This window comes from Gossypium raimondii, chromosome 8, assembly GCF_025698545.1.
Source record: "Gossypium raimondii isolate GPD5lz chromosome 8, ASM2569854v1, whole genome shotgun sequence".
Classification (NCBI taxonomy): Eukaryota; Viridiplantae; Streptophyta; class Magnoliopsida; order Malvales; family Malvaceae; genus Gossypium; species Gossypium raimondii.
In genome coordinates, this window is record NC_068572.1 from 43,399,819 (window position 1) to 43,417,892 (window position 18,074).

At 34.7% G+C, this 18,074-nt stretch overlaps 1 non-coding gene across 1 annotated transcript; it reads right to left on the reverse strand.

Moving 5' to 3' along the window:
* Positions 1–12,545: 12,545 nt before the first annotated feature.
* On the reverse strand, positions 12,546–12,652 carry LOC128032181 (small nucleolar RNA R71). The gene has a single exon (XR_008188310.1). It is a non-coding gene; the product is annotated as a small nucleolar RNA R71 (small nucleolar RNA).
* Positions 12,653–18,074: the final 5,422 nt, after the last annotated feature.

The window sequence follows — 18,074 nt, forward strand, 5'->3', positions numbered from 1 at the left end:
AGCATAAAGATGGCACCGTATGAGGCTTTGTATGGTCGTAGATGTCAAACTTCGTTATACTGGACCGAGCTCAGTGAGAAAAAGATACACAGGGTTGATTTGATTCGTGAGACTGAATAAAAAGTAAAAGAGATTCAAGACAGTTTGAAAGTAGCTTCAGATCGTCAGAAATCATATGCAGATCTTAAACGTAAAGACATAGAATTTCAAGTTGGTGACAGAGTATTCTTGAAAGTAATGCGTTGAAAAAGTTCTTTGGTTCGGTCGTAGAAGGAAGCTAAGTCCTCGATTTATCGGATCGTATGAGATTACTGAAAGAATCAGACCTGTTTCGTATCAATTAGCTTTACCATCAAAACTAGAAAAGATTCATAATATCTTTCACGTGTCTATGTTGCGACGGTACTGATCTGACCCTTCACATGTTATCTCTCCGACGGATGTTGAAATTCAACCTGATATGTCATACAGTGAGGAACCGATCAGAATTCTGGCTAGAAAGGTGAAAGAATTGAGAAACAAGAACATAGCTTTAGTAAAGATTCTTTGGCAACAACACAGGTTAGAGGAAGCCACTTGGGAACCCGAGGAAGCTATGAAAAAAATAATATCCGAACCTCTTTTCTGGTAAGATTTTCGGGGATGAAAATCCCTTTAGGGGGAGAGTTGTAATAGCCCGCTTTCAGTAAAATCAAATAAGTGGTTTCGGGACCACAAATCTAAAGTCAAAAAATTTATTTTATCATTATTTTATTTCCTACAGCGTGGTAGTAGTACCGCATAAAAATTTCATAAAGAAATTTTACCATTTACATGTTCATTTTGATAAAAAGCACTAAATCATGTAAAGTGCAAAAGTTGAGTTCTAATGGCTAAAGGTATTAAATAGCTATTGAACTTTAAAGTAGAAGTTTTTATATGGTAATTAAACCATTAGAGTGGATAGTGGATTTTAATGGCTTGGTATTATTGAAATATTAAATGTTTTTAAAGGGTATTTTATTAAATAGGTAAATAATGGTTAAATAAAATAAAATATAAACAATGTCTTTCTCTTTAATCACCATCTTCAACTAAAATTTGAAGAGAAAAAGAAGCTATTGTTGAGCTAGGGTTCAGCCACTTTGATTTATTGATTAGGTATGCATTTTTGTCCATTTTCTTATGATTTCTATATTTTCGGGATTGTTGTAGCTTAATATAGCTAGTCCGGGGACTAATTTATGAAATTGTTAAACTATTAAGGTTTTTCCATTGATGCATGTACATGAGTTTTGAAGTTTGATGATAGAAAATGGATGGTTGTTGTTAGATAAACACTTTTGTAAAGGGATTTTTGGTAAAATAGTCAAATAGGAACTAAATTAAAAAATAAAAAATATTGCATGGTTAAATTTTGAAATAAATGAAATGTAGGGCAGCTAGGGACCTAGTTGATATTCGGCCATAGCGAGTTGTGGTGAAATTGCATAAATTTCCTTTTCTATGAGCTAAGGACTAAATTACAAAAAAATTAAAAGTAGAAGGGCAAAATAGTAATTTTGAAAAAATATGATTTTGGGCTAAATTGAATGGGGTATATATTAAATTGATGGAGTTAGATCGGGGCAAAGGGAAAATCTTGAATTAATCACCTCCGTATCTACGTATACTCTTCGAGGTAAGTTCATGTAATTAAATCGTGTTTATATGTTTTTAATTGAAATATATATGTTATGAATTGTCATACATAATTATCGATTGCATATCCAAAGACATACGATGGTTATCGAACCCAGTTTTAACCTTAGGAATCCGTAGGATACAAATGACATGTCATTAGGGTTTACATGATTTGGGTATTGGTCCTGAATGTCCTACCGACGACTGAGGTGCTGTATGTGTTGCGGATTCTCCACAGCTTGTGTGAGCAGTATTGTGTAGCTACATTCCGACCCATAGCTCATGTGAGCATACCGATTTATTGCTCGTGAGACCATACCAATTCACAGCTCGTATGAACATACATGTACATGAATTGACGGATTACAGTTATATGAGCTATCACACTATGTGTGAGCTATCCTGGGTATCCAATGGTATTCTAAACGGTTCAACAGGCAATGTTACGATACGAAATGGTAAGAGTTCGATACGAACTATTACAAGTATTTTGATACATGTATTTGGAACTTGATCAACTGTTGTATTCATTAATGTTTATTGGCTTATATATGTGCTTACATGGCTAATATGGTTGGTGAATATGTGCTTAGGCATTCGGCCAAATTGTGTTGGGATATGCTTGGTTTACTTACCTATTATATGATTAAATGGTAAGTTATATTCTATGTTATATGAACTTATTAAACTTAAATGCTTACTCTGTGTTATTTTTCGTATTTTATAGTGAATCAAAAGCTCGTTCAGGTTGCAAGCTTGTCGGAGTTGTATCACAGCATCCATCGGCTCTTTTGGCACATTCGGTTGTTAAATTTTGGTTATAATGGCATGTATAGGTATTTTGGCAAATGTGGCCATGTATTTTGGTTGTTAAATGACCATTTGTTTGGCTTCTATTTTGGCACTTTGACGATGGTATGAGTTTAGTATATGACATGTAAATATTAGCTTTCTAATGCTTGGTGTTTGGATTGATATGCTTGAATTATAGAAGATGAAATTATGGTTTGAATATGCATATGGTATAAGTCTTGTAACTTTTTGTGAATTGCTACTTTGCTATGGACGGCATATATGTATATTGAGGCTAGTAATTGAGTGGTATATTTGGTACCATTTGGTATGTTTTGGTAAGGTAACTATATGGCATGTATTGATGCAAATGTGCCTATAACTTAGTTGAGTATTTTGGTCAAATAGAGTACATGATTACACATATTCACATGTTTTCATTTGAGGTGCCTAAGGATATATTGGTTGTATGAAATTATACCATATGTATATAACTTGTTTATGCTTGATTTGGATGCCTTATTATGGCTTGTTTATATGTGAAATGTTGGTTGTAGGAACATGACAAATTGGATGAGAAAAATGGCTTGTAAAATGACCTATTTTTGTCCACACGGGCAGAGACACAGGCGTGTGTCTCAGCCATGTGTGACACACAGCCAAGTGACGGCTGTGTGTCCCTTATATCTTGTAAAGGGTTGCAAGTCAAGCTGTTACACGGCCTAGCACATGGCCTGACACACGGGCATGTGAGGTTATTTTGAAGGATACACGGCCAAGTCAGTGAGTTACACGGGCATGAACACGGGCTGGGACACAGCCGTGTGTCCCTACTTTGAATGGCACACGGCCGTGTGACCCCTACAGTGTTGAAAATTTTTAATGTTTTCTAAAAAATTCTCTAAGTTTCTGATTTAGTCTTGACTTTTTTCTAACGCATATTTAGGGCCCCAAGGGCTCGTATAAGGGACAATATGTATGATTTGACTTGGTTTTAATATGTTTATTGATATGTTATGAAATGTTTGAAATTTCTGTCCGTTTGAATTCTAAACTCTAGTAATGCTTTGTAACCCTGTTTCGGCGACAGATACGGGTTGGGGGTGTTACAAAAGTAGTGGAAGGGAATCAATAAATCTTGGTATGGGAATTAGTAAATCAGTTCAAATCCGTTTCGAGATAAATGTGACTAAATCAAAGACTAACCGAACATCAAATGCGCAAATCACAACAATGGCAATACACTTGTATGCTCAAAGCAGTATGCACAATGAATAATAATCAATGATTGAAACATGTTAGAGTTATGTGACACAAATTCCTGCTAAATAAAATAAGAGATTGGTTGCAATAAAGATAAACAAAATATATTTCTTTCTAGAAGATTAAGTATTTATTAGTATATTATATTTAGTATTTATTAGCATAATTTATTTGACCTACGAATCTAGCCTATAAATAGACTCTTCTACAACCTTAGAAAACACACCTATTAAAGATTAGAACACATAACACTTTTAGAGAATTTTGTGTTAACATTTTGAGGGCTCTTTGTTTTCGGGTTTCGAGGTTTAGTTTTTATCTCCATCTTTTGTACTCTTCGTTCGTTTGCCATTATAGTAAAATTATCTTTGCCAGCGGTTTTTATCCTCTTTAGAGGGTTTTTTCCACGTTAAATTTGTGTGTTCAATTTCTCAATTTTTTCTGCTATTTTTTACTTGTTCGTTGTTTAATCGGGTCGATTCTTGATAATTAGTATCAAAGCTAGTTCAATTTTCGTAGATCAGCCCTTTTGGAGATGGTAGCAATAAGATTTGACATTGAGAAGTTTGATGGTGTCACAAGTTTCAATTTGTGGCAAGTTCGGATGATGGAAATTCTAGACCAAATTGGCCTAAAAAAGGTCGTTACCGGGAAAAAGTCTGAGAATCTAGATCAAACAGCACGAGAAGATCTTGATGAAAAGGCCCTGTCTGCAGTCTAGTTATGCCTCGCGAATAGGGTAGTGTAGGAGTTATTAATGGAGAAAACCTCATCTGCCTTATGGAAAATGATAGAAACTCTTTATGTGACTAAGTCTCTGTCTAATTGTTTAATGTTGAAACAACGTCTATTTACATTTCGCATGAACAAAGGTGAGCTTCTTAGAGATCACATTAGTCAATTTATTCCTCTTTTGAATGATTTAAAGAATATTGAGGTTAAGATTGATGATAAAGATTAGGCTATGCTATTATTGTGCTCTTTACGCTCTTCATACAAGTCCTTCAAGGAGACCCTAATTTATGGTAGAGACAAACTCTCGTTCGAGGATGTGAAGGGTCATTTGTTAAGTAAAGACAAACTCGACAATAACTTTGGTTCAGATAGCAAGGCAGATAGGCAAACTTCTGTTTTGGTAGCATCAAAGAAGCGAGACAAAAGGTATCGCTATTGTAAGAAGTTAGGACACGTCAAAGGAGATTGTTATAAACTGCGAAATAAAAGGGTTGTTGAGAGTAATGAGGAAGATGTAGCTGGTGCTAATTTGACCGATGAAAGCGGTGATGATTTCTGGTTAGTTTCAACAAGCAATAACTCCAAGCTTACGTATGAGTGAATCCTAGATTTGGGATGTCCTTTCCACATGTGTACCAACAGAGAATGGTTCCCCACATACAGTTCGAATGAAAGTGGAGTTGTGCGCATGTGAAATGATTCATTCAGTAAGGTAATCGGTATTGGTACTGTTAAAATTAGGGTGCATGATAGGACGATTAGGACACTCTCAGATGTTAGGTATGTACATGCTTTATGAAATAATCTCATCTTCTTAAGTATTTTAGACTCGAAAGGTTGCAGAATCAACATCTAGTCGAGCGACATTAAGGTGTTTCATGGAGCTCTCGTTTGTTAAAAGTTAAAAGGACTGACAGTCTTTATATTCTGGAGGGTTCTACAGTGACCGGTGAAATTGGACGTCCCTTATTTGTTATGGCGTCGAAGTCAATTTGTTTAGAGCGAAGGCAACTTGGTCATAAGGGAAAAATATATGACTGTTTCGTTGAAGAGAGGTTCTCTTTTGGATACAGATTTTGAAAAGTTAGGGCACTGTGTTCATGAAAATCAGACCCGTGTTAGTTTTGATTTGACAGTGCACAAGTCAAAGGCTAGAAGTCTTCTAGCTTCTAAGCACAGATTTGACTCAGTTAATTCCCTGCATAGTTCAAGATAGGCCCATGGCGGGCTTTGACAAAGCTGACATTGTGAGAATTCATGTCAAGGTGGAGATTGTTAGGGTTGTGTGACCCAAATTCCTATTAAATAAAATAAGAGATTGCTTGCAAGTCAAGTTAAACAAAATATATTTTCTTTCTAGAAGATTTAGTTTTTAGTTATATAATATATTTAGTATTTATTAGCATAATTTAGTTGACCTATGAATTTAGCCTATAAATAGGCTCTTCTACAACCATAGAAAACACACCCATTAAAGATTAGAACTCATAACACTTTTGGAGAATTTTGTGTTTACGTTTTGAGAGTTCTTTTTTACTCTTCATTCTTTTTCCGTTATAGTAAAATTATCTTTACCCGTGGTTTTTTATCCGCTTTTGTGGGGTTTTTTCATGTTAAATTTTTGTGTTCAATTTTCTCAATTTCTTCCACTATGTTTTACTTGTTCATTGTTTAATTGGGTCGATCCCCAACAAAACCCTTACACACTATGACATGATGACTACATCTGAAGAATTTCTCAATAGTTTTATCATAGATTTTTATCATTTAATAAAAATAGCAATTTAAATAGAGCATTATTTAATCATTGAAGAAAAATAACATTAAATTAATTACTTTGCAAAGTAAATTTAGAATGCAAAGAATCACAAAATAATTTTAAAATAGCAAGCTAATAAATTAACCACAATATAAGGCAATCGAAATTCAAAGTCCACAAATTGAATTTTCTAAGGATTGGAAGATATTTTGCATACAAACGGATGAAAGTCTCTGAGTGTTCAAGCATCCAATTAATATTAGACTGGATAGATAATTGGGTTTTACTTAATGAGAAACCCCAAAAGAAATAATAAGTCTCATTACTGATACATGTGAGTAACATTCTTTTGATACTTCCAAAAGTGGTACTGCGCAATTTTCTTGTGCTTAATGGTTCTCGATTTTACTTGAAACCATATAAGAGCTTGTTATAAGCGAATTTATTGAAGTGATTCATCGATGGTAGTGTGCAGAATTTCCTTTTCTTTTTGACTCTACGCCAGTAATTGAACTATTATTAGTGAAAAATAATGGAAAAATTTCCTCATATTTGTTTCATATTCATAGAGATAGGGGACACAATATACATGGATATAGTATGTCTTTCTTAGGCTACTTTAATGGCAGTCTTTACATTTTCCCTGTCACTCATAATATGGGGAAGAAGTGGGGAGTACTCCTAATTGGATTGAGGAATAAAACCATATCAATTGTTTTCTAGATCTATAACCTCCCTAATTTGAACTAGATGCTATGACTGGATTTTGAAGGCTACATTAGCCTCCGAAACCGAAATGGCCCATTAAAATTATCATAGTTTTTAAAACAGTCTTTCTAAAATATTTATTTACTGTAGAAGGAAAAAAACTTAACGTGTTTCTAAAAGATACCATTTTATTTCAATAACCAATTGATTTTAGTGTTTACTTTGTAATGGTGACTATTTCTTAAAACTTAGTTGATTTCCAATTTATTTACCATTCAAAATTCATTTATTATATTGTCGTGGAAAAGTGGTAATCCATTTAGATTTAACAAAAAAACCAAATTTCATGCATCGTTCATTAAATTTAAAAAAATCAATAACCTAATCAACTTAAATGTCATAATGTCAATAATTAACCCCAATGTTTAATTTCCCATGCCACAGTTTATATAAAACATTATTGTATAAAAAATTATGATAAACAAGTTGATTGCCTTCGAACGTACTAACGTCCAGAGTGTGAATACTGCAACTTAAAGATATAGATTTGAGGCAGTGTCCGCAAGTATATGAGTCAGGTTGTAATATAGTTTTACAATAAAGTAGGTAAGTACTCTAAGGATCATACCCAAGGGAGGCGAGTACTAAATTAAAGTTAACCTAAACGCTAATAGAATTAATTAGTAGTTTAACTAAGTTATATTACGATAAAACATAAGGGAAATACTTTGGGGGTTTTAATAAATAAAGAATTCAAAACTGCATAAATCAAAGGGAATTCGAAAAATTAATTTCTAAAATCAATCAATTGAATACATTGTTGATTATTTCGCTTTGGTAGTCATAATCAACTGTCGTCTCAGGCTTTATTGTTCAATCAATTAGCCAATACCCCAACAGGATCTTTCGATTTGTCCACTAAAATATTGAGTCGGTAAGAACTACTTATCTTTCGACCTCACAGTTCAAACCGGTTCAAGGTTAAGGTGTTCACAGATAGGCCATACCAAATTTGGCTGAATTCCCACCTTGATGACTTCCTAGGGTTGTCAGGCCTAGGGTTTAGATTCTTCCTTTCCTGAACAACTGATCCATTAAGTAATCCTTACAAAATAGTTAATTATTCATGCATCGACTTGCTAATCCCTCATAAGATTAGTTCCTCATGGAATCCATAAACATAATAAACTTGATGATAAAGATATGTAGGAGAAATAAATCAAGAATAAAGTTTAGAGAATCCTAATTGTATTCGATTGATGAAGTGTATAAATCCTCAAACCTTTCATTGTGTCTACAAATCAAGTTCTCCGAAGAACATGAATGAAAAGAACTGAAAAGAAATCTAAACCCTAGGGTTGTTGTTTCTAACAAGTGTTTCAGAGTTTATTTATAGAGTTAGGGCTGCTGTCTTCCTCAACCCTAGGCCAGTTGACGCCCTAGTATTTAAATTTTGATTGTACAGACCAAAATGCCCCTGGCTCGTAAGTGTTTCGCATTCAGTACCGATGTCATGACACCCTAGTGCTTGTGTCGCGACATTGAAGGCAGTATCCTAGGTTCAGGGTAGCTTCAAGGGCGTGTCACAACATCCAATGGCTGTGTCATGACACCAAAGGTAGTCTCGAGATTCTTACATTCTTCTCCCTATGTTGCGACATCGATCTTCTTGTGTTGCTACACAATGAGCAATATTGAGTTTGTATACCTTTTGATGGTCTCTTGCACACTCACTAAGTACATTAGCTCACCTTTAGGCCTCATTCGACCTCTAAGCTTATATTCAAGCTCATCAAGTGTGAAAACTAGTTTGATCTGCTACTTTGAATTAAGACACATCACAAGTCTAAATACTTTTAACGAAATCTAATCCGAGTCGAGACATTCGGATGCCGAGTCTGTGTCCTAACCTTGTGAGTTATCCGTGAAGATTGAAATAAGAGGGGTGAGCTTAAGAAGCTTAGTGTGAGTCTAAACAGAAGAAAATCAATTCAAAACAGAGAACATAACATACAGAATATTAGTTTTTCAGGTCAACACATCAGAATAGCATTTCAGAATTTTCGATTTGTTTTTTCATGCTTATGCATGGCAATGTAAGTTCAGTATATCAGAAAAGATCCTACCCAACTCTTCTACACTCCACAATAAGAGTTCCTCAGAACTCTTCCATCCCTATACACTGCGTTGTGGATAAACCACCAGTAGTTTGCAGATAAACTGTCAGTAAGAATTTATGGTTCAACCACCATTAATTTTAGATAAAAAGTTTGTAGATAAACTGCCAGTAAATTGTGAATGGACCACCAGTGTTTACATATTATTAAATTGCCAATACTTCCTCCGTTCATGTTGCCCCACCCTAAGCAATGCGATATGTCATGTTTTTAAAAGAGCAATATAGAAATAGTAAACATGCTTTAACATGTATTCAGTTCAACAATTGCAATAGGCATGCTAAACATGCAATCAGTATGACAGAAGCAATAATGATAGTAACAATTTATCAGAAATGTTGTGACAATAGGCATGTATCATTCACATATCATGCATATTATGGTAATAATTCAATCAATTAGTTCACTGATTCCAGAATATACATAATATCAGGGTCTTAATTTAGTGTACAAAAATTCTAAAAACAATTCAGGGACTAAACTGAAAAATTCAAAAAATTTTGGGCAAAAGTGCAAAATAGAGGCCACCCGATAAAATATCCTATAGTAGATATACGACTATGTGGTAAGTCATGTAACAAGCTGAGGCCATGTGGTTTATGAACTACCTTAAGAATTACAGGGGCACGTGGTCGTGTGTTGTCCACACGCCTGTAAGACTCTATCTTGTATCTGTCGCCGGAATAAGGTTACGGAGCATTACTGTACAAACGTAACATTAAAACACACAACACTAAAACTTTAATTTCGTACATTATAGTAATAATAATCTAATACATTCAATCACCTACATAAAATCCCTTGATCAAGCACTCTAGGCCCTAAAAAACACCTTAAGAACAATTCAGGATCAAATTGGAAACAATTAGAAAGTATAAGAAAAAGTAAGAAAATATTGACTACAAGGGTCACACGGCCGTGTGACTGTAAACTGAAAAATATATAGGATTTTTCCTATATAATTCATCACTTTTTTACTTAAATTTGTTGTTAAAGCCAAGTAATTGTTTAATAAATTAATGAAATATGAAAATATGAAATTAGGACATGGAAATTATTAAAATGTGATTTTATGCTTTATTATATAGTTTTCATGCATAAAATGACTTATTTTATATTAGTTTGAGCATATTATATTTTTAAGCTATAAAGTGGGCCATGCATGATTAAATTAAATAATAAAATATAAAGTTATATTTAATAATTCAATTTAAATATTTCATTAATAAATTGAGTTTTAATTAATAAAGTAAATTAATTAATTAAAGTGGTTAAAATTATATTATTTGGTCCTCTAAACTATCTACTATCTTTGGACAGGTCTGAGAGTTTTCTTCTAATTGCAAAACTGTCCAAATTGGGGACCAAGTCAACCCAATTTTCAGCTGCACATGGCTGATCATAAATTATTTTTTGGTTTAATTACATAAGGTCCTTGAAGATTTAAAGAAATTAGAGATTTTCTCGAAGATTTACTGGTGACCGAGTCTTAGTCCTGAGTTGTGGTGGCACTCAAATTGACAAAGAATCAAGCAGAATCAGCCATATTTCCTCAATTCATGGCCGACCATCCTTGGAAGAAGTTTCAAAAGATGGACACTCTATTTTTAGCAAACTAGCTCCCTTGCCTCACCTATAAATAAGAGCTCATTTATCATTTTTTCAATCATCCCTCACTCATTCATCATTCTCTCCTCTCTCAACTCTCTTAGCTATCTTTCCCCCTCACGCCTATCATCATGCTTGCATAAGGATTTTTAGAAAAATTAGCCTCTTAAAGAACCTTTGGTCGGCCTCCTTGGATAACCATCAGCATAGGAGCAAAGCAAAGAAGCGAATGAGCCTCGTCAGTCAGAGTCTTGGGTGACAGCCACTCTGAATTGGGTTTAATCTTTCCTTTCTTTAATTTAATTTAAAGATGTTTGCTATGTGTTATTTGTTATTGTTTACAACAATGTTAGCTTAATTTTATTTAAGCTAGGATGATTGCTTTGATTAAATAATATTTATTTGATTCATGCTTATAATGTTTGTGCCTCAATCGATCATGTTTTCAATTTAAATCAAGTCTGTATTTCGTTCATACGTGATTGGAATGCACCTGAATTAGCTGAGTGATCCTGACTAGACGACGGCTAATGGACACATAATTGAAATGTGCATACTCAATTTAGATTTGACCCGATTAAATTGTAGGTTGCATAACAACTCTGACCAAGCTCTGTTATCTGCATAATTTTTAGATTTGTGTGATTAAATTGTTTCAAACCTGACACGTCCCTGTTACTTCACACGAATACTAAGAAACCCTTAGTAAATAAGGATTAGTAAAATGTGTATTTAGTAAGTAAAGGATTTCGAAAGGACCTAATATGGTTTCCGAACTCATGAAAGATCTAGTTGCCATGAAATGTTTTTTCGAATGTTATTAAGCATGTTGATAATAAATTGAGTTTAATTAAAGTAATTGTCGTAGTTTATTTATGTTATAATTGTTGCAAAATTGTGTTTAATTTTACTAAAATCTATTTTATTTAGTTTGCATACTTAGGATAATTTGCATTAGGGATCATCACATTTAGTTTAATATATTTTAATCACGGCTTTTCAACTATATTGTGTTTTTATTTACCAAATTGTTAATATAATTTTACAAATCAAGTGACATAGCAAAAATACAATCCCAGTGGAGACGATAACTCGATACTTACTTATTACTTGATAACGACTATGTACACTTCCACAAACCTATGCATTACAAGTTTTTGGCGTCGTTGCTGGGGATTGTCAATTGTTGCCATAGTAATTTTTTTCGTGAAATTATTATTTTCAATTTGATTTATTTCTAACATTACTAACTTATTTTTTTAATTTTTGTGATTTTCTTTTCAGGTGTTTATGAGCATAGATCGAATTATCGATTTACTCCCTGTAGACCCTGAAATTGAGCGAACTTTCAGTCAAAGAAGACGTGAACGAACATCTGAAAGACAAGTCGAGATGGACCTTGGAAATTAGAATCAAGACTAAGGTAATGAAGATGATCATGTACGAAATCTTATCCTTATTGTCGATGATAGGGATTGATGCATCAAACAATATGCTATGCCACTTTTTAGTAAGTTAAACCCAAGAATTAGAAGGCAGATATTTAGGCAACCCAATTTGAATTGAAACCAGTGATGTTTCAAATGCTACAAAAGGTGGGCCACTTTAGTGGTATGCCCACGGAAGATCTACATCTCCACCTTTGATTGTTTATGGAGGTAAGTGATTCATTCAAGATAGCCGGTGTGACTGAAGACACATTGAGGTTGAAGTTATTTCTATACTCGTTGTGAGATTGAGAATTAGCATGGCTCAACTCATTGCCCCCAAGTTCCATATCTACATGGCAAGAATTAGCAGAGAGATTTTTGATTCAGTATTTCCCATCTAGCAAAAATGCTAAGTTAATGAACGAGATCATAACTTTCCAACAATTGGATGACGAGTCTTTGTATAAGGCTTGGGAGTGATTCAAGGAGTTACTTCGCAAGTGTCCTCATCATGGGTTTCCTCATTGTATCTAGTTGTAGACATTCTATAATGGTGTCAATGCACATACAAGATTAATGGTAGATGCTTCTGCGAATGGTGCAATTTTGTCTAAGTCTTATAATGAGGCTTATGAGATCATTAAGAGGATAGCGAGTAATAACTATCAATGGCCAACAAATCGAATAGCTTCAGGAAGACGTGTAGCCAGAGTTCATGAAGTTGACTCTTTCATTTCATTATCAGCTCAGGTATCATCTATTTCCTCTATGTTAAAACATTTAACTATTAATAGTACTAATAATTTTGCAACTCAGCCACCAAGTCCGTTTGAAGTAGTCTTGTGTGTAATGTGGGGAAGGTCATCTTTTGAGAATTGTGCATCAAATCCCGAGTCAGTGTACTATGTAGGGAACCAATATCAAAATAAGAGTGGACAAGGACCCCAATCCAACTTCTTCAATCCTTCATGGCGTAATCATCCTAACTTTTGTTGGAGCAACCAAGAAAATGGACCAAACAACAACTTATTGCAGCAAAGACCCAACCAATCTCAAGGGTATAATCAGCAAGCTTCAAAACCACCTCAAGCTAAGGCATCAAACAGTTCGGAGAACTTGTTGAATGTGTACATGGCAAAGAATGTCACTTTGATCCAAAGCCAAGCAGCAACACTGAAAATTTGGAAAACCAAATGGGTCAGTTAGCTACGGAGCTACGCAATAGACCGCAAGGAACCTTGCCGAGCGATACTGAGAATCCAAGAAATTTTGGTAAAGAACATATCACGATAATGGCATTGCGAACTAGTAAAATTTTAGAACCCCGGTTGATTGATGTTGAAGATAAGCCCGTTGAGAAGAATCAACCAGCTGCTGAAGTTCCTACACCAAAGGAATCAGATACTGCAAAGTCCGACAAGGTAAATCCTAACCTAGTAAATTCAGATACTTTAACATCTTCTTTGGATGCAGATTTACCTACTCAGAAAATTTTTCTGGTTCAACTGAAACTTTCATCACCTCCATATCCACAAAGATTGTAGCAACACAAGCAGAAACAGGTGGTGCAAGTTAAGAAGTTTTTGGATGTTCTGAAGCAGTTACACATCAGTATTTCGTTGGAGGAGGCTTTAGAACAAATGCCAAATTATGTGAAGTTTATGAAGGATATACTTTCCAAGAAGAAATGACTGAGTGAGCATGAGACTATTGCCTTGACAAAGGAGTGCAGTGCGTTCCTGCAGAACAAACTGTCACTGATTTTAAAAGACCCAGGAAGCTTTACTATACCATGTAACATTGGTGAATCTTACTGTGGTAAAACTTTGTGTGACTTAGGAGAGAGTATCAACTTGATGCCTAAGTCTATTTTCAAGATGTTAGGGATAGGTGAAGTAAGACCTACAACTGTGACGCTTCAGCTAGCGGATCAATCCTTAGCATATCCCGAAGGAAAGATTGAGGATGTTTTGGTAAGAGTCGATAAATTTATTTTTCTTGCTGGTTTCATTGTCTTAGATTTTGAAGTAGACAAGGAAGTGCCGATCATCCTTGGGAGACCTTTCTTAGCCACAGGAAGAACATTAGTTGATGTGCAGAAAGGAGAACTCACTATGCGAGTTCAAAACGATCAGGTAACCTTTAACATTCTTAAAGCAATGAAATTTCCCGATTCGGCAGAGGAGTGTTCAGTTGTGGAAGAGATAGAAACCTTGGTTACTATGGAAAGCAATTTTAAAGAAGATCCATTGGAGAAAGCCTTAGATCTTGACCCTTTGAAGGATGAAGAAGGTGAAAAAATCATGGCTTTGATGGAAACCAATCCGAGAAATTTTATTCAATCCACACGATTTGAACCGTTGGAGTTAGAAGTCAGAGAATTTGTGCAACCCAAGTTGTCAATCGAAGAACCACCTACAATCGAACTAAAGGTATTTCCGTCCCTTTGAAATATGTTTATTTAGGTGACTGTTCTACTTTGCTTGTTATTATTTCAGCAGAACTAACGAAAGATTAAGAGGAATAACTGCTTGTTGTTTTAAAGAAATTTAAGAAAGCAATTGGTTGGACTATAGCTGATATTCGAGCTATAAGACCTTCATTTTGCATGCACAAAATTATTTTAGATGAAGTTGAAAGAGCTCGAATTGATGGGTAAAGAAGGCTCAATCCTATTATGAAAGAAGTTGGTAGGAAGGAAGTGATCAAATGGTTAGATGCAGGAATTATCTATCCTATTTCAGATAGTTCATGGGTAAGTTCGGTGCAGTGTGTGCCTAAGAAAGGTGGAATTACGGTTGTTGAAAATGATCGCAATGAATTGATTCCAACAAGAAATGTTACTGGTTGGAGAATCCGTATTGATTACAGAAAGTTGAACAAAGCTACTCGGAAGGACCATTTTCCGCTGCCTTTTATGGATCAAATGTTAGATCGACTGGCAGGTAATGAATTCTATTATTTTTTAGGTGGCTATTCGGGATATAACCAAATATTTGTAGCCCTGGAGGACCAACATAAAACAAACTTTACTTATCCATACGGTACGTTTGCTTTTAGGCGAATGCCTTTTAGTTTATGCAATGCACCTGCAACTTTTCAACGATGCATGATGGCAATATTTACTGATATGGTTGAAAATTTTGTTGAGGTTTTCATGGATGATTTTTCTGTTTTTGGTAGCACTTATGATATCTGCTTTAATAATTTGGCTAAGGTACTGAAGAGATGCGAAGAGACGTATCTTGTCCTTAACTGGGAGAAATGCCATTTTATGGTTAAGGAAGGGATTGTCTTAGGCCATAGAATTTCAAAGAAAAGAATAGAAGTCAACAAAGAAAAGGTGGACGTAATTGAAAGATTACCGGCCTCAATTAATGTGAAAGGAGTCAGAAGTTTCTTAGGCCATTCCGGTTTTTACCAAAGGTTTATCAAGGATTTCTCGAAAATTTCGAAGCCACTGTGTTTGTTGTTAGAGAAAGATATAGTGTTTGATTTCAACAAAGCATGTTTAGAAGCTTTTAAAGAGCTAAAAAAACGGTTAACCTCAGCCCCAATAATTATTACATTTGATTGGAGCACACCTTTTGAGTTGATGTGCATGCAAGTGATTATGTTGTTGGAGCTGTGATGGGTCAAAGAAAAAATAAAGTGTTCCACCCCATTTACTATGCAAGTAGAACCTTGATAGAAGCCCAACTTAATTATACAGCAACTGAAAAGGAAATATTTGCTATAGTTTTTGCTTTTGACAAATTCCGCTCATATCTTATAGGTACCAAAGTTATAGTATTTATTGACCATGCGACCATTAAATATTTGCTCATGAAGAAAGATGCAACGCCAAGGCTAATTCGTTGGATACTTTTACTCCAAGAAATTGACCTTGAGATCCAAAACCGAAAAGATGTCGAAAATCAAATAGCTGATTATCTGTCAAGGTTGGAGCAAGATGAGGTAACTCAGTCATGTGTGCCTATCAACAAGAATTTCTCAGATGAACACTTATTTAAGGTAAATTGAATTCATGAAATACCCTGGTTTGCTGATTTTGCCAATTAACTTGCATGTGGAATAATTCCTCGAGAAATAACATACCAAAAAAGGAAAAAATTCCTTCATGATAGTCGGTATTATCATTGGAATGATCTATTTTGTTTAAACAGTATGTAGATAATATAATCTGAAAGTGTGTAGCTGAAAGCAAGATTGCTGAGATCTTGTATCATTACCATTCATCTCCAAGTGGGGGACACTTTTGTGGTTCACATACTTCAGCAAAGATTTTGCAAGCAGGTTTCTTATGGCCTACACTATTTAAAGATACTTATGCTTATGTGAAGAACTGTGATAAATGCCAAAGGACTTGAAATATATCAAGGAGGAATGAGATGCCCTTGACAAACATTTTGGAGATTGATTTGTTCAACGTATGAGGCATTGACTTCTTAGGCCCGTTTCCTGCTTTGTATGGGAACAAATACATCTTAGTTGCTGTGGACTATGTATCCAAGTGGGTTGAAGCTGAAGCATACCCTACAAATGATGTTAAGGTAGTCATACGATTTTTACATAAGCATGTGTTTACACGATTTGGGACACTAAGAGCTATTATTAGTGATGAAGGTTCTCACTTTGTGAACAAATGGATTAAGTGGTTGCTTGATAAATATGATGTGAAACACAAGATTGCTACTGCCTGTCACCCCAGTCTAATGGGCAAGTTGAAAGAGTGAATCGCGAAATCAAAGGTATCCTTGAAAAGGTAGTACGCCTTAGTAGAAAAGATTGGTCTCGAAGGCTTGATGATGCATTATGGGCCTATCGAACAACAGTTAAGACTCCGTAAGGAATAACTCCTTATCGGTTAGTCTTTGGAAAGGCATGTCATTTGCCATTAGAATTGGAGAGGAAAGCTCATTGGGCTTTGAAGCTGTTAAATTTTGATCTTAAGCAAGTTGGTGAGAGAAGAATGTTAGAACTGGATGAGTTGGAAGAGCTGAGGTTGTTTTCCTATGAGAATGCCAAAATATGCAAAGAAATATCAAAGAGATGGCATGATACTCATATACAACTTCACGAGTTTAAAGAAGGCCAGAAGGTGTTGTTGTTTAATTCAAGGCTAAAGTTATTTCCTGGGAAGCTGAAATCCCGATGGAAAGGACCCTATATCATCTACCGAGTTTATCCTTATGGAGCTATTGAATTATACAATAATTATGGAGGTACGTTTAAAGTTAATGGTCAACGTTTCAAACATTATTGGGATGGTGAAGTTGAGCTAGTTGAATCCTCGTTCAAATTAATAGACCCTTGATTTTTCATGAACTTGTCTTGTAAATAAATAAATAATTAGAATTTATTTTCTTAATTAAGTACATTTAATTAATTCTGTCTAAGGAGATTGGAACTTAAGCGAGACCGCTGTGACCCCTCCAACGTTTCCTGGAAATTAATTTAATGTAATTTGTTAAGAAGAAATTTTCTAATTAAGTTTTAAAATATTTTTTTCTAGTTTAATTTATTTTTATTAATTTTAAATTTTTATGTTAAATTTTAAATTTGACCCAAGTACTTATCATTTTCTCTTTGTTGAATAAGTCTTTAAATAAAAGTTTGAATTTGAGGCTCAATACAGCAGAAAAGGAGGGAAAATCCACACTTAGTGTCGCCACTTCCATTGTTTGCCGCCCAAGTAACCTTACTGTGGATAAATTTTTGCTACATGTTGCCCTAATTTTTCCCTATAAAAACCCTTTTACATTCTACTATTTTCATATATCTCAAAGCAATTTGCTTAACCCTAAAAATCCCAAACCTCCTTCTTGTGCCACTAGCCTCAAATCCCTAAAGAAACCCCTAGTCTTTTTCTTTTCTTTTGCCGAGACCACCTAGTGCCGTTGCAAGAGAATCATCGGAACATCGACATTGTCACCACAC